Source organism: Schistocerca nitens, chromosome 10 (genome assembly GCF_023898315.1).
Source record: "Schistocerca nitens isolate TAMUIC-IGC-003100 chromosome 10, iqSchNite1.1, whole genome shotgun sequence".
Classification (NCBI taxonomy): domain Eukaryota; kingdom Metazoa; phylum Arthropoda; class Insecta; order Orthoptera; family Acrididae; genus Schistocerca; species Schistocerca nitens.
In genome coordinates, this window is record NC_064623.1 from 150,908,988 (window position 1) to 150,923,444 (window position 14,457).

Genomic DNA, 14,457 nt, shown 5'->3' on the forward strand with positions numbered 1-14,457 from the left:
GCGTTGTCGTATACACCTGCCATCTCAACATATTAATCCATGCTTAGTTGATGGATTATGTACGTTGTAATGTTTCCCCAAGTGTTAGCGGATTTCGTGACTGTGTGTTTTCGCGCAGTAGCGCTGAGACGATTTTATCGCTGCTTAATGGGCACTGCCATTACAGTGAAACTCATATCTCTGTAATTGTATTATCTATGTAATTTTAAGTCAACAAACACCGGCAACCTTTGGTTGTCTCTTTTCCTGGTCAGACATTGTTTGGTACGGTCAAAAAAATTAGTGCTTGCTCACTGTTATTTGTGCTCGTTTTGCATAATAATAACCATTTCATTTCATTTTGTTTGTTATTACGACTAATCATATCGTTTTTCCTCAGCTTTTTTCATGAAATGAAGGCAAACTCCTTTGCTTTCTCGACCTCTGTTGTCTTGGCTGTTCATCTGCGGGCTTTTGGAACATATCTACAAAAATTGGTTGAAACTTCTTGAAGATTACCATTGACACAGCAAAGTTTCTTTCCAAACGTTCGATCTTGCTGCGAAATTCTGGTGGCATGCTTGCCATGTCAGCCCATTTTTTGCTTTTATTGAAAAACTGAATCAAACTCAGTTTGCAAAGTCGAAGTAATCTAGTTAAACTCACACAGTTGCCTTCTATTACAGATCCTGGTCTTCCTACTGTTGGCAAGGATGTTCTTCGACAGGCTACATACAGGGCACAGCCTAACCAATGGATCTGATCACCATCTGGAATCATTTTCAGTTATATGTGGCTTACTTTGTGTGGGGATGTCTGTTAGTGAATGATCGCGTATTAACGGCACCAATCAGTGCAATACGTTTGGTTTGCTTTTAGAATAGAACCTGCATCTAAAGTTTCACTTTTCACAAAACGAAGTCCCATAGCTTTTAGGCGTAAGTCATGTCACAAAATTATATTCGCCAACAGACAATCCCGGTAGACGAGCCTAGCTAAAAATATGGACCATGATGGTGGTAATTAATTCCAATTTCAATATTTAGAAAATATTTTACATGATTTTTCAATTACGTAATTTTTCTTGATTTAATTGAAGATTCAATTGGCCAAAGCCAGAATAATATATAATTAAATAATAATTTCAAAACCAAATAAAAAACCCAATATCCGGCCAGCGTGGCCGTGCAGTTCTAGGCGCTACAGTCTGGAACCGAGCGACCGCTACGGTCGCAGGTTCGAATCCTGCCTTGGGCATGGATGTGTGTGATGTCCTTAGGTTAGTTAGGTTTAATTATTTCTACGTTCTAGGCGACTGATGACCTCAGAAGTTAAGTCGCATAGTGCTGAGAACCATTTTTGAAAAAAAACAATAAATAATTTTAAAAAAGTCACCATTAAGACGTCACACTACTTTTGAGCGATGGGCAGATGTTACCCGCATGTGAATGGTTCTGCCGTCGAGGTACGGCTACATAATGAACCTGAATAATGTTCTGGACAGCACTTCACAAGCAACAGACGATGTGGTATCTTACCAAGCTCACTCGTGCATACATGTGGCGGCTCTAAACTTGTACGTCGCTTTTTATCGTTTCACTTTCCAGAGATGCCTAGTAAATAATTCCCATCATTAATTAAAAATCATCTTCAGTATAAATATGCTGTCAAACGTACATCTCAGTGGCTGTATTATATCCTATGCCAAATTAAATTAGTTGGACATACAGGAGGTGGACAAAAATAAGGAAACTCCACAAACACGAGACGTTATCATGTCTAATATAGTGTAAGAAACACATTTGCATCTAAAACACCTTCCAGTCATCTGGAAATGGATAAATACGGTTCCTGTATGGTTTGCAATGGAATCATACACCATTCGTCCTCCAGAATAGAGGCGGATAGCAATCACACACCCTTCTGTCCAATGTTGACCACAAAGGTTCAATAATATGAGATCTGGTGGCATGGTGACCAAGAGAGATGCGACAGTTCATCCTCCTGCTAAAAGGACCAGTCCTGGACGATGTATGAACACGAGCCCTGTCGCTTCGAAACACAGCGTCGTGTCTGGAGCTTTTTACACCAGCCCTGTGGAAAGCCTTTATGCTGCGACTGCTGAACCTCCGCTGTCCAATCGGCGAGCTGTCCTGAGTCGTTATGCTAGCCATCTGTCTTCCATGCCTGCAAATACGGCCCATGACATTTTTTTCGACGCCTCCTTGGATTTAGGGGATACTACCACCGGGAGTTCGCTTCCGTCAACTGCTCCGTTCTCTTTCCTTCCACTTTCCTAAAAACTTTGACAACTTGGGGTACAGCACCGCCTTGGCTCCGGCCCCGGACCTGCCTGCTCCGTGACCTTTGTCAGTTTCCCAAGGATGGTACCCCTTCTCTTGTTTATCGTCGGGCATTTGCTGCTCTCTGCGCACAAATGAAGGATGCCACATTTATTTACACTCATGGCTGAAATCGATTTCGGCTTCCCGACCAGTGTTCGGTTTATACTGCGGAGGTTTACGCTGTTCTCCAGGCTGTCCAATACATCCGTCGCCATCAGCGGATACAGTATGTTATCTGCTCAGACTCTCTCAGCTCTCTCCTCAGTCTCCAAGCTCTCTACCCTGTCCACCCTCTGGTCCACCGGATTCAGGACTGCCTCCACTTGCTCCACTTGGGGGGGGGGGGCATCTCTGTGACGTTCCTCTGGATCCCAGGACATGTTGGTATCTGTGTAAATGAGGCGGCCGATATAGCGGCCAAGGCTGCAGTCTCTCTTCTTCGGCCAGCTATTCGCACGATTCCCTTCGCCGATCTACGGAGTGTTTTATGTCGTCGTGTTGCTCTTTTATGGCACGCACATTGGTCGACACTTCCCAATAATAAATTGCGGGACGTGAAAGCTCTTCCCTGTGCTTGGACCTCTTCCTCCCGAACTCGTCGTCGGGAGGAGGTAATTTTAACTAGACTCCGGATAGGGCACTGTCTTTTTAGCCATCGACACCTTTTAAGCGGCGATCCTCCCCCACTCTGTCCCCACTGCTCTCAACTGTGGACGTTGAGACACCTTTTACTTGAGTGCCCCTATTTTACTCCGTTACGCGCCCGTCTACAGCTGTCGCCTGATATATCTTCCATTTTAGCAGATGACGCGCCATCAGCCGCTCGCGTTGTCGAGTTCATTAGTGCCAGTGAGATGAAGTCAGTAATTTGAAGCTCTTTTTGGGGACGTACAACCCCCCTTCTGTAGTGGTTTTTTAAGCTTTCCTTCTGTTTTTGGTTTCCCCACTTTTTTGAGTTTTGCTCCCATTGCTGCTGGTTTCCAGTTTCGTTTTTTTTAGCTTTTCCTAAGTCACAGACCGGGCGCTAATGACCGTAGCAGTTTTGCGCCCTAAAACCATAACAAAAAAAACCACTAGAGAACAAATACTGCACCACAGGATAGACTTGATCAGCCAAATCTCTCACATAATCCTTGGCATTAGCGCAGTCTCGCAGAGTAACCATGGGGCCCGCACAATACAACGATATTCAAATAACTTCCGGGAATTCAGCCAGGTAACACTTTCAGCAACCGCCGATATTTCGGCGGGAGAACACCCCGCCATTTTCAAGGCAAACTGCAACGGACAGGCGGCGTACATGCAAATTTAATACCTCTGTTCTCCGACAGAAGCAGGAAAGATAACACACACACACACACTGAACACTAGTGCCACCAAAGATGACCAAAGTCAGAGCTATCGATAGTGAGACTATGAATTCGCAGGTGAGGCAGCATTGACTCTGTTCCTCTGTTTTTTGACAAGGGAGAGAGCCGGATTCCAAACCGAGTTTAAACAGAAACCTCCATCCCTGTTAACGAGGTTGCTCGCTAATTTAATCTCAACTGCCTCCCTAATGACACTGTCCCAATAGCTGGACGTGCATGCCAATATCTCAGTGTTATTATATAACACGGGGTGACCAGTATCCAAGCAATGTTCGGCAATAGCAGATCTATTTGGCTGCTGTAATCGTGTGTGCCGTTTGTGCTCAGTACATCTGTCCTCCACGGTCCTGATAGTTTGACCAATATATGCCATGCCGCAGCTACAAGGAGTACGATATACACCCGCCTTACGCAGTCCAAGATCATCCTTAACGGAACTCAAAAGTGCTCTAATTTTAGATGGAGGTCGGAAAATTTGCATGTACGCCGCCTGTCCGTTGCAGTTTGCCTTGAAAATGGCGGGGTGTTCTCCCGCCGAAATATCGGCGGTTGCTGAAAGTGTTACCTGGCTGAATTCCCGGAAGTTATTTGAAAGTTGTATACGCCAGGAGAAACTCAGGTCTCACAATACAACGATACGACTCCGCAAATCATCACCATGCTTCACTGTTGGGGCGTAAACTCGGCCAAAAGTTGGAAATAAGATTCAGCCAACGAAATGGCTTTCTTCCATTGCTCCATAGCCCAGATTTTACGGCTTCGGCCGCACGCCTTCCTGTTACGGGCATTTTCGTCACTGATCAGTGGTTATATCTCTCCTTGAAATTCATGTCTAATGACATCCATTCGATTTGTTTTCGAATGATGTTTTTCCACCTTCCCTGTATGCGGTATAAATCTCCTATACGTTGCCTGTTGAAACAGCAAACACATCACGTACCTTGATTACGAAAGCGCCCACCATACGAACACCGAAAATTTTCCCACTTCGAATTCACTTCCGAATGCACGGTTGGCGCTGGCGATAAAATGCAACAGAGCAACCTTCAGGATTGGCTAGCATCTGCGCTTCTGTTCTAGTATGTTTTCTTCGCGGCGTTTCCATTTTTTTTTTTTTTTTTTTTTTTTATATCCCATCTACGACCGACCACCTTGGAGCAGCGATCTGAGCGTCGGAACGTACGGTACCCACATCTGGATGTTGTTGCCATCAATGGAGGGCTGTAGAGAACGTTGTGACTACTCAAGTTGACTAAGTGTACATCTGGCGGCTATAATTTCAGTGTTCCGTGTCGTAAACCGACTTTCGTCATTTCATTTTCTAAAGATGTCGGAATTAAGTAATTATTCTTACTTAGTAATCATTTTTCAGCACAAGTACTCTGTCAAATGTACATCTCAGTGACTGTATGACTTTCTAATGCAAATGAAATTAGTCGGATATATATATGATGAAAGATCTGAGAAACCCTTGACTTCATAATTGAGGAACTGTAGTAGGAAGCCGAGGAGGGTTGCTACAAACATTTAAAACTAAAAGACGTCATCTCTGACGTAGAGAGTTCCAATTTACAGTAAAATCTGATGTTGCTGCTGTGAAACGGCGGGACAGTAAAACAGTTTTTACCACTTTACGCTTACAACAGCCGGGAAGAGGTTGTATTTGTTGGAAGATGGTTGAGTCCTGTTGTAGTATGCCTCTAACGTCACAATGGGTGATGTCCACTAGTTCAATCAGCTCCGAGAAAAATACGTGATCGGCAGAATAGTGGAAGACTTTTTTTTTCTTCGTCTCAGGTCAGTAAGACATTGATGAACCCGCATCTAAAAGAAAAGAAACAATTCAGCGTCCATTTTCTTTCCAATAAAGAGAGGAACTTCTTGTGTTCCGAACGAGGTCTTGCTAGTGGATGTAGACAAGTGATGGATGCAGACAAGTGACGTTAGTAAGCGACGCCGGTAGCCGTGGCTGGCTCGAGTCATGCTTGTCTTGTGTTAAACCTTGGTTACAGTCCTGCGGTATTATTTCTCCTGCAATTATCGCGATAATGTTGCTGTCCTCTCCATGAGCGGCAGCAGCAGCGTCTATCGATACTAGTACTGCTGTACTACCTTTGGTGTGGCGGATATACACTCCTGGAAATGGAAAAAAGAACACATTGACACCGGTGTGTCAGACCCACCATACTTGCTCCGGACACTGCGAAAGGGCTGTACAAGCAATGATCACACGCACGGCACAGCCGTCGAATGGCGCTAGCTGCGCAGCATTTGTGCACCGCCGCCGTCAGTGTCAGCCAGTTTGCCGTGGCATACGGAGCTCCATCGCAGTCTTTAACACTGGTAGCATGCCGCGACAGCGTGGACGTGAACCGTATGTGCAATTGACGGACTTTGAGCGAGGGCGTATAGTGGGCATGCGGGAGGCCGGGTGGACGTACCGCCGAATTGCTCAACACGTGGGGCGTGAGGTCTCCACAGTACATCGATGTTGTCGCCAGTGGTCGGCGGAAGGTGCACGTGCCCGTCGACCTGGGACCGGACCGCAGCGACGCACGGATGCACGCCAAGACCGTAGGAACCTACGCAGTGCCGTAGGGGACCGCACCGCCACTTCCCAGCAAATTAGGGACACTGTTGCTCCTGGGGTATCGGCGAGGACCATTCGCAACCGTCTCCATGAAGCTGGGCTACGGTCCCACACACCGTTAGGCCGTTTTCCGCTCACGCCCCAACATCGTGCAGCCCGCCTCCAGTGGTGTCGCGACAGGCGTGAATGGAGGGACGAATGGAGACGAGTCGTCTTCAGCAATGAGAGTCGCTTCTGCCTTGGTGCCAATGATGGTCGTATGCGTGTTTGGCGCCGTGCAGGTGATCGCCACAATCAGGACTGCATACGACCGAGGCACACAGGGCCAACACCCGGCATCATGGTGTGGGGAGCGATCTCCTACACTGGTCGTACACCACTGGTGATCGTCGAGGGGACACTGAATAGTGCACGGTACATCCAAACCGTCATCGAACCCATCGTTGTACCATTCCTAGACCGGCAAGGGAACTTGCTGTTCCAACAGGACAATGCACGTCCGCATGTATCCCGTGCCACCCAACGTGCTCTAGAAGGTGTAAGTCAGCTACCCTGGCCAGCAAGATCTCCGGATCTGTCCCCCATTGAGCATGTTTGGGACTGGATGAAGCGTCGTCTCACGCGGTCTGCACGTCCAGCACGAACGCTGGTCCAACTGAGGCGCCAGGTGGAAATGGCATGGCAAGCCGTTCCACAGGACTACATCCAGCATCTCTACGATCGTCTCCATGGGAGAATAGCAGCCTGCATTGCTGCGAAAGGTGGATATACACTGTACTAGTGCCGACATTGTGCATGCTCTGTTGCCTGTGTCTATGTGCCTGTGGTTCTGTCAGTGTGATCATGTGATGTATCTGACCCCAGGAATGTGTCAATAAAGTTTCCCCTTCCTGGGACAATGAATTCACGGTGTTCTTATTTCAATTTCCAGGAGTGTAATTTCCGGCTGGGCGGTGTGTGACCAGTCGGTCGGTTGGCGTGGAGCGGCAAGGAAGTCCCCATCGCGCGTACTCTGGCCAGGGCCTCTGGCGGTGTGCACGCTCGGTTTGAGTGTGAGGTGCTGCTTGCGAGTGCTACTACGTTCGCCTCCCACCAATCTTGGACATGAGAAAGTTGAGTCCTCACTTAACCTACTATCGAGCCTCAACTGTTTACATGTTTTCGTTTGACCCTAGTTGTCGCATTTGGGATATTCCCGGGAGCAACAACGTGTGTGCATTCAAGTCGGCTAAGATTCCAGCCGTCTTCCTGTGGAGTTTACCTTAATTTATTCCCTGTTATTGAAGCTGAGCAGCGGTATCTTTTGCGTTGTGGCCGTTGGCGTTCCGGTTACCTACCCTGCTCGTTGACGTCATTTTCTGCAATGTATTTTCCTCGTCGTGTTGTTGCTGTCCAGCGTGTAGTTCGACAGTTGAGGTGTTGTTGGTCGTTCTGGGCGCCAATATTGTGTGTGACGTTGTATTGAAATCTTGTGGTCGTTTTGCTGGTTGGGTGGAGCGAAACCGATTTGTTGATTGGTCGGTCGTCTGCCTGTCGGTTGGGTTGCCTTCAGATTAAGAAGTCGTTGGACGGGCTGCCTGTCTCACCTAAACGGACATTAATGTTACAATCTCAGGCCGACGCCTGGAAACTTCTGAGCGCCGTCCCTTGTGTGTTACATATTAATTTCCCTGTTTGGGTTTTAGTTATTTGGTTGAAAGGTGGCCTTCAGCCGAGTATCAATGTCTCTTAAATCAGTGTCTTGTCTTGCTCTTAAGGCATGAGATTCGTATTCTTTATAGGGGCCTTCAGCCGAATTTTATATGAAATGTTTCAAGATACAGCCTTCTGCCTTTTTAAATTGAAACTCTTCTTTCTAGGGCTTTAGCCATTAAATTATTTCCTGATGTGCGGCCATCAGCCGAATTTTAATATCTCTTAAATTAATGTTCTTGTCTTGCCCGTAAGGCATAGATTGTTATGCTTTTGTATGGGACCTACAGCTGAATTGTGCATCAAAGGTTTTAAGATTAGGCCTTCTGCCTTTTGATTGAAACTCTTCTTATTGTTAATATGCGGCCTCGAACCAAGTTCCGTTAAAATTAAATTGGTAAGGCCTTCAGCCTTTTAGATTGAAGATTTAGAAAATATTTTTGGGTGAGACCTCCAGAAGAACCTTGTATTTCAATATCTTGCCTTGGCCTTGTGTCTTAGATTTTGAGTGTTGCCTTCACCCCATCTAAGGTTAATCAAAGGAGGTCGATTAGAGTTTTGAGTGTTTTGCATCCTTGTTGCAATATTTTGTGTTGATAAATAAATTTTGTATGTCGAGGGCAACTGGCAGCAACTTATTTTGGTCCCTTTCCACAACCTAACCCACTATGTCCGGCTAGCCCAGGCATTTCAAAAATTTGTTTGCTCTTTGAGTTATCATTTTTACGCACGCCATGATTTTCTAAGATCCTTGGCGTATAAAGCTCTATTAGTTGTGAAATAATGTTTCATTGAAATTGAAATAAGATCAATATTTTTGTGTAGTGATAACGCTGAAATAAACTATTACTAGTGTACGTAACTGGCCGGGCATACTGTTTCCTACGGAAGGCAGTTTGTGTCTAAAATAGAAAATTACTATATCCCTTAGTCGAACGTAAAATGCTAACACGCGTTAGGTTATACGACACATGTGTCCCACTACCCATACTAAAAACCGAAAAACTTATAAAATGTTTTTGTAGTGAAAGTCTAAGAGGAAAATATGAGCGTCTTAATATTTCCAGAATTTGCACGAATTCAGTTTTAACCACGAAAAGGTACAGTGGACGTAACAAGTAGAGGAAATTAAAAAATTCCCTAAAAGCAACTGAGATGATGTTTCAAGTTTAGTTTAAAGCATTAACATTTCACCAGTGCACTGCAGAACACGAAAAAATTATTATGCGGATGCATTCTTTTCCTCTTACTGTTCAACACATATATCGAAGAAGCAATGATGGACACAAAGGACAGCCTCAGGACTGGGATTAGAATGTATGGTGGAAAATATCAATGAGATTCGCTGATGCCACTGGTATTCTCAGTGAATGCACGAGAGAATCACAGCACCTGCTGACTGGTGTGTACACGGAATATGGGGTAACAGCAAGCTGGAGAACGGAACAGGCGGAGACGCGCAGTGGTTAGCACGCTGGACTCGCCTTCGGGAGTACGAAGGTTCACGTCGGCGTCCAGCTTCCTACTTCAGGTTTCCGTGAGTTTCCTAAATCGCTTAAGGCTAGGTTCTCATACAAATGAGGAAAAAAAAAACGGGCAAAGTTTTTAGACAATGAAAACACATACCAAGGTTCTGTTTGGGGATTATGATTAGTCGTACTTTGAACTTTATTTTAGACTTTCAATACAAAAAAAAGAAAAGAAAATGGCGGCCGTAATTATGGTTTGATCAAGGGCCTTCGAGTTTGAAGCATGCAGACTGCGTGCAGTGTAGCCCCTCATGAGTTATCTGAAATCAAAAATGGATAACATCAGTCGATACTCACACTAAATTTATGGGAGCTTATACCCATCCACAATGAAAGAACCTTAAATTTAACGATATGGTGGCAACTCGAACAATGAGTTCCATTTTTGGGGGTTTTGTTAACCCTTTATGGCTTTACAAAAAATATTTTAATATATTAAAAAGTTTCATCTATTTTAGATATAAGCTCCCAAGAAATGTGTTTACTTTTCGAGGATCAAAGGTAGAAGTTAATCGGTTGAACAATTTTATTTTATACTGCATGCAGTTTTGACAACACATTTCTACCGAAAAATCTGTTTACAGTCAGATTGTAAAAGTTCAAAATGGCTAATCGAATTGATAAAAAAAATTATTTCGTTTCTTACAGTTACCCTGCAATTCCAGGACCGTATATCAATTCTTTCTTTAATTCGAACTGTTCCTGCAAAGTCCGCAGCTCGTGGTCGTGCGGTAGCGTTCTCGCTTCCCGCGCACAGGTTCCCGGGTTCGATTCCCGGCAGGGTCAGGGATTTTCTCTGCCTCGTGATGACTGGGTGTTGTGTGCTGTCCTTAGGTTAGTTAGGTTTAAGTAGTTCTAAGTTCTAGGGGACTGATGACCATAGATGTTAAGTCCCATAGTGCTCAGAGCCATTTGAACCATTTGTTCCTGCAAAGAAGTTCCTCCTTCTTCTTGGAGAGAAAAGCCAGATGGCTGACTGAGCTGGGTATGCTGCGTTCTGCAGCCTGCACACGTTGTTCGTGAGCTCCCTCGGCGAATATGTTTGCATGCGTACTGCAATATAAATCATTTTGCGCATCACGGCAGGACAGATTTTCTATCTGAGCTGGGCGTCTCCAGCTGAGAGTGGTCCACGGCGGCCGTGACACGGCACGAAGAATTGATTGCAGAAACTTTTGGACCATTTTGATTGAGAATCAACGATTCTGGGATGGTTCCTTCCACATCCTTTCCGCCGGCCGCAGTGGCCGTGCGGTTCTAGGCGCTTCAGTTCGGAACCGCGTGACTGCTACAGTCGCAGGTTCGAATCCTGCCTCGGGCATGGGTGTGTGTGATGTCCTTAGGTTAGTTAGGTTTAGGTAGTTCTAAGTTCTAGGGGACTGCTGACCTCAGATGTTAAGTCCCATAGGGCTCAGAGCCATTTAAACCATTTAAACATCCTTTCCTAATTCGAGTTTGTGCGCCGTGTATAATGACCTCGCAGTCGACGGGACGTTAAATGCTAATCTCCTCCTTCCTTCCTCCTCAAGCTGAAGAAACAGGAAAATACTGAGGAGTAGCAGAAATGAGATTAGCGGTCAAGTCAACATCAAAATTTTTTGGGACCACGAAGCAGACAAAGTGGAGGAATACTTTGGAAGCAAATTTACGATGATGGGTGAAGCAAAGGAGATGTAAGAAGCAGATTAGCGCAGACGGAAAGGCCATTTCTAGCTGATTGAAGTCTACTATTTCGTCGTGATTAATTTTGGTGATAGAAGTCCACTATTATCAAACGAAGGTATTAACTTAAGGAATAAATTTCTCAGAATGAACGTCTGGAGGACAGCATTGTATGTTAGTGAATCATAGACTGTGAGGGAGGCTGAGAAGAAGACAATCGAAGTGTTCGCGTGTGAAGATGAAACTAAGAGGTCCTCCGGAGAGTCGCGGAGGAAAGGAATAAGGGGAAAACACTGACAGGAAAGATAGGTAGGAAGTATACTGGAGGAAGTCGTAGAGTGGAAAAACGGCAGCTTTGGACATACACTCCTGGAAATTGAAATAAGAACACCGTGAATTCATTGTCCCAGGAAGGGGAAACTTTATTGACACATTCCTCGGGTCAGATACATCACATGATCACACTGACAGAACCACAGGCACGTACACACAGGCAACAGAGCATGCACAATGTCGGCACTAGTACAGTGTATATCCACCTTTCGCAGCAATGCAGGCTGCTATTCTCCCATGGAGACGATCGTAGAGATGCTGGATGTAGTCCTGTGGAACGGCTTGCCATGCCATTTCCACCTGGCGCCTCAGTTGGACCAGCGTTCGTGCTGGACGTGCAGACCGCGTGAGACGATGCTTCATCCAGTCCCAAACATGCTCAATGGGGACAGATCCGGAGATCTTGCTGGCCAGGGTAGTTGACTTACACCTTCTAGAGCACGTTGGGTGGCACGGGATACATGCGGACGTGCATTGTCCTGTTGGAACAGCAAGTTCCCTTGCCGGTCTAGGAATGGTAGAACGATGGGTTCGATGACGGTTTGGATGTACCGTGCACTATTCAGTGTCCCCTCGACGATCACCAGTGGTGTACGGCCAGTGTAGGAGATCGCTCCCCACACCATGGTGCCGGGTGTTGGCCCTGTGTGCCTCGATCGTATGCAGTCCTGATTGTGGCGCTCACCTGCACGGCGCCAAACACGCATACGACCATCATTGGCATCAAGGCAGAAGCGACTCTCATCGCTGAAGACGACACGTCTCCATTCGTCCCTCCATTCACGCCTGTCGCGACACCACTGGAGGCGGGCTGCACGATGTTGGGGCGTGAGCGGAAGACGGCCTAACGGTGTGCGGGACCGTAGCCCAGCTTCATGGAGACGGTTGCGAATGGTCCTCGCCGATACCCCAGGAGCAACAGTGTCCCTAATTTGCTGGGAAGTGGCGGTGCGGTCCCCTACGGCACTGCGTAGGATCCTACGGTCTTGGCGTGCATCCGTGCGTCGCTGCGGTCCGGTCCCAGGTCGACGGGCACGTGCACCTTCCGCCGACCACTGGCGACAACATCGATGTACTGTGGAGACCTCACGCCCCACGTGTTGAGCAATTCGGCGGTACGTCCACCCGGCCTCCCGCATGCCCACTATACGCCCTCGCTCAAAGTTCGTCAGCTGCACATACGGTTCACGTCCACGCTGTCGCGGCATGCTACCAGTGTTAAAGACTGCGATGGAGCTCCGTATGCCACGGCAAACTGGCTGACACTGACGGCGGCGGTGCACAAATGCTGCGCAGCTAGCGCCATTCGACGGCCAACACCGCGGTTCCTGGTGTGTCCGCTGTGCCGTGCGTGTGATCATTGCTTGTACAGCCCTCTCGCAGTGTCCGGAGCAAGTATGGTGGGTCTGACACACCGGTGTCAATGTGTTCTTTTTTCCATTTCCAGGAGTGTAGATAGTGTGTTGTTTGGGCCAGTCGCCCGGCATATCTGCAACCCCCATCACACTTCTGGCATGCGTGTGGCCTGGCGCCGAAGGGGTTGCATCAGCATACGACCGCTCCACAATCATGAACAGCCGGCAGCACGAGCGTTGCTGGAGGTCTGGCGCTGTGGACCTGTTTGCTTCCGCCAGCCACGTGATGACAAACAGTACCCCTAGTATTTCTACGCATCCTGGATATTTAGGAAGGCGCAACACCACTCCACGCTAGTTTACCGTCGAGCTCTGGTCCAGGTGCCGACGGCACCCGCAGTTCATAAGGCTCTCGATCAGAATTTTCTCCACTTACTACACCGAGCTGTGCACCAGCCACCGCTGACCAAGCGATCCACCAGCGCCAGTTGCCAGCATCACCTGGGCTTGGCCCCTGCACCGAAGACAACCACAAACTTAGTATCACCCGTTCAAAAAAATAGCTCTGAGCACTATGGGACTCAACTGCTGAGGTCATCAGTCCCCTAGAACTTAGAACTACCTAAACCTAAGGACATCACACACATCCATGCCCGAGGCAGGATTCGAACCTGTGACGGTAGCGGTTGCGCGGCTCCAGACTGTAACGCCTAGAACCGCTCGGCTACCTGTTCACCTTCATTACATTACTTTGATCTACTTCTTAGTGAATATTAATCTTTGACTATTTCATCGTTACGGTCTTCAGACATAAGTTCACACTTATGTAAATTCAGTGCTACTCACGAACTTTTGCAAACTATTGTAGTGATTAACTTTCCACCAATGGCCAAGTATTTTGGTTTATGTACTTTTCAGTCAAACTGTTCTGCATTGTTTACCAATGCTGTGTTCTCATTGCACCTCAACTGGCCAAAAATATGTCGGATAGGAATACATCTAACAAATAATTGTTGTTGTCCATAAATGATATTCTGAGATGAAGAATAAGTTGTATGGAAAGAATTTCGTGGAGGAAACACCTGATCAGTCATAAGACCAAAAAGAAAGCAGCCAACAGAGACTCCATTTCTGGTTCATTTCCCACCAATGAGAATATGAGTCACATTTTTTCTGAACCCAAACTGCAAGCAAAATAAAATATTTCTTTTCTTCTTCCTTCTTTCCGTATCATCTGTATCTACGTTTACACTCCACAAACTATCAAGCCATATTATGTTGTCTAGCGGACAGCTATCATACCCCTCCCCCCTTTTTCCCAATCACGAGACGCATGTAGGAAACATGACTGTAGTTAAATCTCCGTGCAGTCTTTTGTTTCTCCTGTTTTCTGGTCTGGTCATTTCGCGACACGTTTTTGGAAGAAATTATGTTGCTCGTCTCTGTATTTTGTTTTACACTTCTAGTTATCTAGGACCAAATTGAGGAGCAAATCGCTATGATTATGCAACGTGTCAGTACATGAAATTACAATAGAAAAGTAATAACAGATAAAATAAAATATTTATGAATCCTAAGAAGGCGACAAGTCTGTATGAACGC